This window comes from Acipenser ruthenus, chromosome 14 (assembly GCF_902713425.1).
Source record: "Acipenser ruthenus chromosome 14, fAciRut3.2 maternal haplotype, whole genome shotgun sequence".
In the NCBI taxonomy this organism is placed as follows: Eukaryota; Metazoa; Chordata; class Actinopteri; order Acipenseriformes; family Acipenseridae; genus Acipenser; species Acipenser ruthenus.
Genome location: NC_081202.1, coordinates 5,127,658 through 5,140,743, shown reverse-complemented (window position 1 = coordinate 5,140,743; position 13,086 = coordinate 5,127,658).

Below are 13,086 nucleotides of genomic sequence, written 5' to 3'. Positions count from 1 at the left end.
GAGCTGTTTCACTCTGAATCACCTATTCCATCTCAGGTTTTCCCCACTCTACTGTGTAGCCTTTGTTTTCTCATTGCACCAATGGTTCATAGAGTATTTTGTGCAGCGACCCTGGTAGTATCACTATACTACATGGACTTAATGTACAGCCACACACATTCTTGTGTAGAACTTTTGGATTGAGGCTAATAGGATCCAGACTAGTCGTTTCTCTCTGCGCTCACAACAAACCAGCTTCTCCGTTGCAGAGATTAATATTTTAATTTAAAGTAGGCAGCACTTGGGGATATACAGGATCATTTCACACAGAAGGTGCATATAGTTCTCACAGAAAAAGTCTGCTCTGAAAATCCATTAATAGACTTTAGTTGTTATTTACTGGGTGCTTTTTGACACTGCAGCAGATTGGCAGTGGGATATCATGTAAATCTTAACCTGCTGATCATGGGCTTGATGCCAGCCCTGTCTAATGATGATGGCGAGCTGTCTCCAGTTGGCCGTTAGGCCTGTTATGTGAAGGTCTTAGTAAACAAGTGGCTGTGTTTGGCTAGTTTGTCAGCTTTTTAAAAGAGAGATCAAGGATCGAATGGTATATAGAATCTATTTAGAATGAAGAGAATATATGCTACTTTGAGGAACAAGAGCTGTGTTTTTAAATGTGATCCCTATGGTTTTGAATCTTATACAATGTTGAAAGATAGACAAACCCTCAGAACTTTCATCAGCCAATCAGGAAACTGCAGTAGCGGGCACTTCCTTATGGTAGATGACCATGAAACATTCTAGCTTCCAGAAAAATATTCGATGCAAAGCAACACAACATTGAAAAAGAAAAGAAATCTGTAGTTTAAAATAGCAGCAGTACCATAACCCCCCCCCCACTTGTTGCGTTGCGGCTTGTGTAAGTACCACGCAGTGCGCAAAGGTGTTGTGTCGGCTTCCCCTTGCTTTGGCCCAAAGCCCTCTGTTTCACAGCAAGGTGGCAGCTACTGTGATGAAATTAAAATTCTGAATAGTCACAACGGGAGCGGCAGTTAAATCCCCTCTCATCCGCTCTGAAGATGTGCTCTCAGGGCAGCTCTCATGCATATTGCAGCTCGCTATGTGACTGCCCCTGCCTAATCAGAGGACTTAATTATCCACTGCTGACAAGCTGGCACCTTTCAAAAGCATTTAATTCATAACAAGATGGAAACACAATGAAACCATCTTGGCGGATATTGACTTCTCTATATAGAGTCCGGTGCACACACATATACATTACAGGTTAGAAAAAATATGCATTAAATCAACAGGGATTTTTTTCTAAATGCAATATGAAGAGTCTGTAGGAGACTTGGAGTTTGGATACAATTCAAGGCAGTTATTGTGTTGATCATGTACGACAAACACACACACAGGCAGGATCAGTGCACAAGGGTCCACATTTGAATGAAGACATTAAACATTGTATTTATAGCACCATATTACATGCCAGTGCTAAGAAACCTTTTTTTGTGATTTTTCTTTTTCTTTCTGATAAAAAAGAGCATGCTTTTGTTTTAGTTTTGTTCCTTAACCTTCCAGAATGGAAACTATGCATACTGTATAGGGCAGCAGTGTGGAGTAGTGGTTAGGGCTCTGGACTCTTGACCGGAGGGTTGTGGGTTCAATCCCCAGTGGGGGACACTGCTGTTGTACCCTTGAGCAAGGTACTTTACCTAGATTGCTCCAGTAAAAACCCAACTGTATAAATGGGTAATTGTATGTAAAAATAATGCAATATCTGTATAATGTGATATCTTGTAACAATTGTAAGTCGCCCTGGATAAGGGCGTCTGCTAAGAAATAAATAATAATAATAATAATATCATTAAGGGTTTTAAGCTATTTTCAATTCCTGGTTAATCCTGTTTATGTAATCCATGTCATGTTTTGCTCCTCAAAAGCAAATTAGTTACAGTATATTGTGGAAATAAGGGAGTGTGTCTTGAGCTCTGTTATTGGGTGCAGTGTTACTGGATTTGTGTATTTGCATGTCAAACCCAGTTGCAGAAGCATCCGAGCATCAGGATGGAGGTCTAAGAATTTGCTGAGTTGGCAGGCGATCGGGCATTCCCTTATCCCTGGATAATAATTTGGTGAATCCTTTTGTAAAAGATCTGCGAATTTTGCACATTTATTTAACCAAATGCAAAAAAAAAAATTAAAAAAAAGCTGGATTATAGACGATGGGTCCTAAAAGCAATTGTTCCGAATTTCATATTATTGATAAATTGCTACTTTGCTTATGCTAATACACATAAATTGTTACTTTGCTTATTTTGCCAGTCTTAGAATTACTATTTTCCATTTGGTTGATCAATGATTGCTTGGTTTAATTTTGCACATACACCAGGAGAATCAGACTTACACTGACTACTCTATTGAAGGTGGTTGTAATATAAATGGTTCGTGTACTGTTTTGAAAAGGGCAAGTTGTACAAGTGTTTCATAAAATTCTCTCAGGAGTTGATCATTTGTGTGGGAACAATGTTGTTTCAAATGGGGGTTACGCTTATATTGAGCAGACAACAACTGAGCAGGAATTGTGTTCTGTTTTCTTGTAAAATAGACAATATTTCAAGGTAACGCTTTGTAACAATCTTATTGCTTGACCTAAAAACCAAAAGGCATATTTTCAGAGTGTTTCCTTTAGTCTTTTAATTACTCTGACTGTTTTTTTTTTTTTTTTTTTTTTTTAAACTTTCCAGGTCTTAAGGGGCAAATATATTAGATTTTTATTATTATAAATTTAATTTTTTTTTGTGGTAATTAATCTGGTGCTAATAGTAAAAGCTATATATATATATATATATATATATATATATATATATATTAGCTCAAAGAGCCAGCTGCCCAACGTTTCGATACGTTGTATATATCTTTCTCAAGGGAGCCTGTGTTTGAATCCAAACATTGGAGGTATTTATAGGTTTTTGATGGCATGACAACTACTTGTTATTGTTTACATTCAAATTCATGATTTATTCTTACATGATGTAATGGTGTTCTATATATTGTGACATCATTTTTACTTCTATCTTTGAATCTGTATTAATTCTAATTAACACTACTTTATATAAACTTATATTTTTATTATATCGTGCAATGCTGGCTCTGAGGATCAGTCTAGATTTGGCCTCCCCAGCGCATCAGCATGCACAACTTTTGAATGAATTTTGTTTATTTATTTAAATGTTATATATTTATTGAAGTTAATTAGTTCATTCTTTTCTGTTGAGTCCCGCTGGCATAATCGTGTTCAGTCTATTTATCCATTTACTTTCTTTTATTCTTCTATATGTCGCATTGTCTAATTTGAGCTGTTCTAATACTACAAACTTTACATCATTTATGTCATGTCCCTGACTGGTGAAGTGCTGTACTATTGGTTCATTCATTTTTTTATTTCTAATTAATGAAAGGTGGTTCTGAATTCTTTTATATAAAGTAGTTCCAGTCTCTCCAACATATTTGATTTCATCACATTTTTCACAGGCTATTCCATAAACAACATTGCTATTTTTACAGTAGGTATTAGTTTTTAGTGGATATGTGGTGTTCTTATGTTTAATTATATTTTTACGTTTGTCTATGTATTTACACACTTTACATCTACTAGTGCATATGTTCGTAGAACCTATTTTGTCAATTATTCTTTTATGTTTACTGTGAACTAAAATATCACCTAAATTAGCTTCTCTTTTGAATGCTACAACTGGGGCCTTAAGAAATACTTTTTTTTAATTTTTCTGAATTATGTAGAATCTGCAAGTGTTTCCAAACTATCTTAGAAATATTGGGCAAAAGTTTAGAGTAAGTCATTATTAATGGGACTCTTTTGACCTTTTTATCTCTATTTTTATAATCTAGTAGATCATCTCTTTTTAGTTTATCCACTTTTCTTAACTCTGTCTCTATAATTCTTTCTTTGTATCCTCTTTTTTTAAGATTTGTTTTTAATACATTTCTTTGTTTTACATAGTCACTTTCTTTTGAGCATATTCTTCGTATTCTTATTCCTAGACCCTTTGGGATTGCCCTTTTAGTGTGTATCGGATGTGCAGAGGACATGTGTAAATACTGGTGCATGTCAGTAGGTTTACAGAAGAGGTCAGTCTCAATTGAACCTTCTTCAAGTTTTACTATGGTATCTAAAAATTCTATTTCTTTCCTTGTCCATCGAAGGTCCACCTTAATATTACTGTGTATTTCATTTGCCATTTTATGAAACTGGAAAAGAGATTCTTCTCCATGTGTCCAAACCCCAGAAATATCATCTACAAACCGAATGTATTCTAAAGGTTCTCTTTCCGATTTTCTAAGTAATTGTTCTTCCCATTTCCCCATGTATGTACTGGCAAAATGCATTCCTAATTTAGATCCTATTGCGGTACCATCGTTTTGTTTGTAATTCTTATCAACAAATGTAAAATAACTGTTTTCTAAAACTATGTTGATCATGTTCAGTACCTCTGCTGTAGGTATTGATTTATCTAGTCTATTATCTAGTGCTTTTTGACAAGCTTCTAAAGTTTCTTTACGAGGGACACTTGGGTACAAGGATTTTACATCCATGCAAAATAAAATTGTATTCTCTGGAAGGTTGTGTTTTATTGATTCAAGTCTTTTTAAAAATTGTGTTGTATCCTTAACATAGCTTGGTAATTTCTCAACGTGCGACCTAAGTTGTTTTTCTGCTATTTCAGCTATTATGTGTGTTGGATTATCAATTGTACTGACTATCATTCGCATAGGGTGATTTTCTTTGTGCATTTTAGGATATATATATAAGTCAAAAGGAATAAGATTTACATGTATTATGTGTTAAGTATACATTTTCCTTTAACACAAAAACCCATTATCAATTTACTGTACTCTACTATTTCTTCAGAGTAATCAACTCCGGCCTGCCTAGCAGACATTAATATCCCAAGGCACTTGTGAAAATACACTAGGATATTGACCTTGCCTGATTTATCTCCTCCATCGGGAAAGAAGAGCAATATATTAGCAAGATATTGCAAAGTAATCAAGATGTAGATCTAATAATAACACTGTGTGTTTGTTCATTCTGAAAATATATGTTGGTTTAAGTTATGAAGCTGTCGAGAGTAGTGTCTGAATGATCTACCTGAATGAGAATGCTCGCGTAATTCCTTTGAAGAGTTATTGTGTATTTATGTTATAGTTTTTTTAAACTTGTCAGCAACATGCTTCAATACAAATCACTCTATACATTTGTATATTGTATAACTACTGTATACCTTTTGATATGGTTGTTCGAACAGCCCACAAAAGAAAACAAGACAAATAACAATTTGCCAAACACAGATGTCCATCTCTCATCTTCAGATCTATGAATAAAAGCTATTCTCTGATTAACCCTCTTGTCATCAGCCCTTCACCTGTAGGTCTATTGTATCTGCTCCTGCAACGGGTTCAAGAAGCAGATCTGCATTAGATATAAATTCAAATTCAATTCAAATTCAAACCCAGTGTTCATTAGAATTGGGCTTGTTACTGTTTTGAGCCTCGCTCTCCTGTTCCACAACTGACCAATTTAACGCTGTAGCACAGTCTAGTGTCTATATTCAATTGATCTAAATCAGTGCCACCATTGTTTAGTTCATTCAAATAGGTACACAAGCTCTTTGTGCACCAATATTATGCAAATCAAACAGCGCATGGGATGGGAGCCTCTGCAGTGTATTTTTGTCTGTGAAGATTTGGGAAAACGTCAGATATAGTCCTATTTTAATGATTTTAATGACGGCAGTATTTAGATTACACTGCTTAGATTCTTTTAGTAGACCCTTGTACTTAAATGCAATTGTCCCTCATACTGTAGGCAATTTGGTATGCCAGTTTATGACACTAGATAGAGATGTACAGTTCACAACAAGTTTGTTGCTTACTGTTGCTGTACCGTGTCCCTTTAATATTTACTTTGGGCTTGTGAGGACCTATCAGTCTTTAAAAGTCTGTAACACTTGTAGGACGCTATACATAATATCTTAAAGAAATGTGGTGGATGAAATAATGTATTATTTTTATGCTCATTTTCCACATTTATAATTACACCCCAAATATATTGTTGTGAACGAGAAATCAATCCATTACCCTGAAAAAAAAGTAATTGAAAATCACTTAAATATGTAATTTCTGGACTAGACAGGACTAGAAAATGTAACCTATAGTAATAAATAATTTACTGTGTCAGCTTTAACCTCGTGTGGATCTTTACATATCGACTGTTAATTAATAATAAATGTTTTTTTTTAATTGTTTCCAGTTTATCATGGGTCATCCTAGGTGCTTTTCTAATCCAGAATTGGTGGTAACATGGGCTTTACGACAATTGATGGGGTTGCAGACGAAGCTCAGTAGAAACCAGCTCATGAAGCAGTTTCTTTTTACACAGGATTAAACAAGCGTGGCTGCTGATTGAAAGGAAGGTTACATCTGTGGGGACAGCTCAGGATCTGCAAACAAAAGAGAAGCGTGATGATAAACACAACACAGGCGCAATAGGCACAGCAGAGCTGGCTCACTAATTCAGTGAGTACATTCCTTCACCTTCAAGAGTACGAGAAAGGGTGATTGTCAAAGAAGTGACTAGTGCTTAGTTCAGGGCCAGGTGCTCAGTTGCAATCGGCTTTCTCTTGAACTTCCTTTATCAAAGCCTCTTGGACTTCTCATATCAGAGTCTGTATGAACATAAAACTATTGTTTCCTCTTGTGCCCGCACCAACATGTGTAACAGGGGTGGGGGCTGGGTGCAAACTGCCAACCTTGCACAACACAAGCAAGCATCTTAACCGCTATGCCAGGCTGGTCTACATTCGTGGTTATAGAGCTTTTTAACTTCACCTCATCTCCCCGACAGGAAACAGAATCTGTAACGGCAACGCATCACATAATACTGCCCGTTACACATGCATCACTCTACGTTGGCTAGTTAAATCTAAGCAGGTGAGAATATATAACAAGTGCCCAGTACTGTACATCTCCTAACTATGCAATAGATCAGAAAAGTAATACAATAAATACAAATTATCTCCCCAAGTAGAGTTTTTAATACTGATAACATTTTAGAGTTGATTCACCATGAGCTAATTAATAATAAAAAAAATAATGAAATATGTATGCAGCATATTTAACTATTAAGCCACATTGCCTAAACCTGTTAGTACATTTTGCAATCACTTGAGCATTGCTAATGTATCCAAACCATGCACACAACAAAAGAGCTTGAACTTTTGATCAAAATGATTAATTAAACAGAGCCTATTCAAAATAGAAATGTATTGAAAGACAAACAACTCAATTAATACAGCATTTTCATTCTTGTGGTAGGCTTGTCACAGACAACACATTGTCAATCGATTAAATTAGATTGTTTAGAGAAGTTGGTTTAAGGATTACATTAGAAATTAACAATGAGTTAGTTCAAGACAAAGAACGATTTTGCCTCCCTTACCTAACCTGCAGAAGCACCGGAGCCAAAAACCTGCGCTCCCCTGACTGTATGACTCACCATGCACATCATGCGGTCGTGCTATTAAGAGGCGAGTCACTGTACTTTTCTGTGTTTACAAATCCTGAAAAGGCAGTTTTTTGTGTGCAATAGTCTGTAAAACATGTACTGGTTCTGTTTTTAACAAACATGTCTACCCCTTCTACAGAGCTGCCTGTTCTCCTTTTGAACCAGTGGTATCCCCTTGACAAGATACACATGTGTAATTAACCGGTCAAGAAAGAGACTGAATTGTGGTGGCTGCCTAACACCAGATCCTCTGGCTTGACATCAGATTTAGACTTGAATTAGACCTGTAGTTGCATGCTTGTAAAATCCCAAAGATGTAGATTGCTGTTATTGAAAGCATGGTCACATGGTCTTTGTTGTGATGTTTGGTATCATCGTATCCTTTAGTCACCACTAGGGGACTTCTGTTTCTCATTGATTCAGAGGAGTAACCAATTACTTATCAACATCCATCAATCACATGTATAAGTGTGGCAAAGTGCACACTCCTTGTGTATATTTATTTATTTATGTATGATTATTGTTTTCATTTGTATTTTTATGATTATTATTGTTATTGTGTTGTGTATTTATATGCGGGCAGATGAAGCCAGCCGTCCTTATTATTATTATATGAGACCGGCAAAAAAGCCAGCCTCATCACGTGTAGTTGGCATGGGAGGGGTTAAATCCCGGGAAATCTCATGCAAAAGCCACAGAATAAAAGACCCGTTCCAGGCTCATTAAGTTGGAGAGTGTTGGAGACGAAAGACGAAAGACACAGAGATAAATCAATTGCTATGGTAATATATACTTGATTATACCGTTTTGTACCGTGTTTGTCTATTTTGCTTTGGCCCATGTGCCCTTTTCTTTTGTGTTTTATAACAGTGTTTTTTTGTTATTATTTAATAAACGTACTGCTACGGCAGTTTAGTCCCGTACCTTTTGTTTTCGCACTTCTTCCTGGTCCGTGACGTCATCTCTCACGCCATTCAAGCCCACCTTTGTGACAATAAAGCTATACACTACAAAGCATTGTAGTCTGCTACTCGACTGTACTTCTTCCACACCAATTCTTTATTCATTCAACTAAACCATGTTGGTGACTCCCTTTCAATAGATCACTGTAATGCCTTTTTGGGCAACAACCAGAGTCATGTTTTTATGACAAACCTTATTGCCTAGTTTGGGCTTGCGTTATTTTTGTATGTTCAATTGCAAACTCTGATATCAACAAAAGATACTACTGCTGCTTTAGGATTAAACTCTTTATACAATGTGTGAATTGCTATTGACATGTTCAAATATTAACACTTTTTTTACCCATGGCACCCCTTAGTCTTCGTCATCCGGGTGGCTATTGTGAAATAGAGCTGCAGCATTCTCCAGCCAGATTGTCATGAGATGCTGGCTTTGAGCACAGAAAAGAATCCCAAGTCTGCTGCTGTTTACGTTTCCTTTCATTCAATTTATGTTTAGCAAGTGTAATTATACAGTCTTGCTGGATGAAGTACAAAACAGCACTTTACCATTGTAAACTGAAGCCGCATTCAACACTGAACTTCAATACTGGAAGCAGTTTTAGACAGGTATGTTTATGTAAATTTAAATCCTGTGTTAATGTTTATATATGGTACGTGTATTGATTTGGTTATTATCAAACAAACAAAAAAAGCTGTGCATGTTTTTTGCCCCTCCTCATGTAAAACAAAAAAAACTCCGACATCATAGAAAATCCTTGTTTTTCCATATTATCATAGAAAATCAAATCGGTAATGTGATACAAAAATCTGCATCTAAATGGTGGCCTAAATCTAGGCTTGCCCTGGCCTGCCTTTTCTTTTTTGGAGAGTTCACATATGAAAAAAGGCATCCCTGAGGCAGCCCAGGGCCTCCTTAAATCGCAAGTGTGAATGGGGTTGATGTTCTCGGTACAATGAACAACCTTGTGGTACCGGTCAGCTGGATGATTTCCCACAGAGTACTCTGGCACATGAGAAGAGTAAAGGTGTTTAAAAGGTGTTTACATCACTTTTGTTTTTTAGTTTAGTTTTTAAACACAGCTTATTGTTGTGCGGAACACAATCCGAGCACAGTGTTGTCTCTATTCTCTTTCTGTGCTTCAAACAGAGTAAAATAATCGATTCTGTTTCTGGCACTCCTGCACCTGCTCGTGATGCGTGTTTTTATGAAGATCATGAGGAGGGACAAAACCCCTCCGACACACGTCACTTAAGTCATGGCAGTCGGATATAAAAAGCAAGCATACAGCCCCCCCACACCTCCATGCAGCTACTCTTCGGCTAACCTCCCCGTGGATCTCAACCCCCAAGTCCACATGGCCAGACTGCTATCCCTCACCCAAGTGGGTTTGAGCTGCATAAGAATCTACGCACTGCTTAATGAGAAAAAAAAAATGCTTGATTCTAAATTGTGGGGTGTTCCCCTAATCTCCTGAAGTGCTTTCTTATTAGGACACTGACTCAGTAGTCCCAGTACTTGTTGGTGAGTAGTGTTTCCAGCTTCTCAAGTCGGGATGCAGGGTCCTTTAGCTTTCCTGGCACTTGGTGTAAAAACAGGATTGCAATTGTGGGCTTTTCAGCCATTCTAATTTATGTATCTGTTTAGTCAATTACAAAGATGTATTTTGTATGTATTGCAGTAAGGTTGAAGTCTGTCCACATGTGCAAACTATTCAAAATAAAACGGTATTAATAAAATATCACTTATGGATAATAGTTGGTAAATTCCAATTCAGTACAATTGGGTAGCGTACTACGATTTAATCACAAGCCGAGGACCATGATTATGAATCCTTATTGGATGGTGTAGCAGGGCGATTGCCCTGCACGTGTGTATTTAGTGTGGATATAATTTGTATGGGGAAATGGGTTGATTGTGTGTAGTTTTGGAGTTGATTTGTGAAATTGAATTATTGTTTTTCCAGACGGGCGCTTGATTGAGACTTGCTGCCTGCTAGGCTTGGTTGAGGGCAAGTGATTGGCTGTGCTGGACCTCAACCAGCAGGTGGGCGGGTCTTGATCGAGTGTCCGTCAATTCAAAAGCATCCGCGGGAGATGGTTCGAGGCGACTGCAACGCCATGCCAGAGGGGAGCGGCGTATACTCGGGAGGAGAGGGTCCACTCTGAAGGAACGACAGCTACGCAACCCTGAGACTGCAAGCTGTGCTTGTGAAGGCAATGCCCAGCCAAGGCCGTATGAAGCAGCACGAGTCGTTGTATGAATACCGGCTCATGAGTAGGTTAGTTAGGGGATAGTGATCCCATGTGATGTATAGCGAGGGTTACATAGTGTAGCCGGTTCCTGGAGCGGGTCGCCTCGTTTATAAGGCTAGCGCTCGCCCTCTGGGGCACCTTTTATTTGTAGTTTTTGTACTGTGTTTTATTTTGCCTTTTGTACAGCTTGCTGTATGTGTCCTCTGTGTGTTACCATGGCTGGTAACGTCACTTGACCACCTTTACTTTCGTTTCTGTTTGTGTTAATAAATCCTGCGTGCCTGTGCCGGCGTTTCAAATCCACCTCCCAGTTGTCTCTCTGTGTTGTAAACAGCGGCTATCCACGCAAGTGACGTAAGACCCGGTCACAGATGGGTTAAAGTTATAATACCCTGGTTTAAAAGTTTTCCAGGACTGTGTCACATTCATGCCTGACATCATACATAGGGGTGTCTGTTCTAACAAAGACATGCTTGCGATAAAGAAACTAACTTGCATATCCTTTAACAAAGTTCAAGAAAAGCCCGTCCTCCTAGAGGTTCATCTCTTCACTGCAGCTTCAAGTGTTCTTGGGGTTCTGTCTTGAACAATGCCTGATGGTAGCCTATTCAATTTTGTTACATGGCTGTATATGGTGTTTGTCTCTGGGCTTCTTCATCTGTAGCCTCCAGAACACCCTTAATTCAAATCCATACAGTCAACTCTCATGTTTGGTACAGAGAACGCTTAGGGGTAGATGTACTAAGATGGGCCAGTCGCAGCGCAAACATACTGCAATTTGCATTGTAGTTGCGACAATTCGCAAAATATACACTTTGTTGTATGTACCAAGAGAAAATATGTTAATGAAAAGAGCTGCAATATACTAATTAACATATTTGTTGTGTCTTCTTAGCGAGATCTCTAGCATACAGTGCGACATAGTTAAAATAATTAACAGGAACTTTGTGGTTAGCTGCAGAAGAGGGTCCCCTAAGGATAATGTCCATACATGCAAGGGTGCAACAATCAAAATAACATAGTTTTTGTTAAATGTTAAAGTCATCTATACAATGCATTCAGTCCTGTATTCATTTTACCTATTTTATTACTGTTATATATATATAAAAAAAATGAAAGGCAGTTTAATCCCATCACCATCAGATTCTATAGTGGGGCCCCAACCACCCCCAAAAAGCTTTTCATAATCATACAGTAGCCCCTCGCTAAACCGGACATGTTTGTCCGACATAAGGAGGTGTCGGGTTTTAAAACAATACAATTAAATCTGACACACATACATTTATAGTTCTCGATGTATTTTAAATATAAATCATTGTGCTGAAATAACACTAATGTGTACCCTCATTTGCACAATCTCAGCCCCCTTTTTGCGAATTTATGCAGGAACGCCCATAATTACATATTCACCTAAGGTTGAACTCCAAAGAAAAACTGCTGCCGCAAAGCATTCCCTAAAAAGTTGCTAACAGCATTGCGCATGTTTCGTCCATTTCACCATAGACTTCCGACTCGTTTGCAACTGGTTTCCCACTATTGAGGCAGGCGCAACACTTTAGTACATCTGCCCCTTAGTGTTAGCAGAAAGCAAGCTCTGTTAGGGTCTTCTCCAGTTTTCACACCTTCTTAAAAATCTTTTGTACAATTTTTGCTCTGATCGGGTCATGCTGTACAAAGCTGACCAATACATGATATCCAGTTTTGCTCCATCAATCAGTACTGGTGCAGCCTTCGGTTTCTTAGTTGTCACTGTTGTCATCTTTTTAATGTTTCTGATTGGTGAATGCATGCTGCATCATGATGGCAGCCTTTTACATGGGTCCCTCATAGCTCTGCCAGCACATCTCAGTCCTGACCCAACCATTCCCTTGTCATTCAATCCTGGGCCTTCAGGCCTGAGACAGTAATTGTGTTGTATTGTGTCCACTGCAGGCTAAGCTAAGAGCACCAAACTCATTTTGCTTGTGTAACAGGGCAGATGCTAAGAGTGGGTCACCATGCCCAAGACCTTACCTGTGTACACAAAGAGTCCAACCGGCTCATATCACCTGCAGGGGTCAGAATTCATAACAGTGCAACACCAAGTGAAGGGAATGAAAGACAACTGAAATAACCACTAAATCGCACACCACCTAGAGCACCAAATACACTGTATTGGCCTGTGGTGCTTGGGGCAAAATACTTTACAGTTAATTATAGATAGTGGCTAGAAAAAGAGCAGGGATGGTGTCCTAGGGGTTGATGAGCTACTGTCCAGTGAATTACTGGGTAATTAAAGAGATGCAGAGAAACACTAAT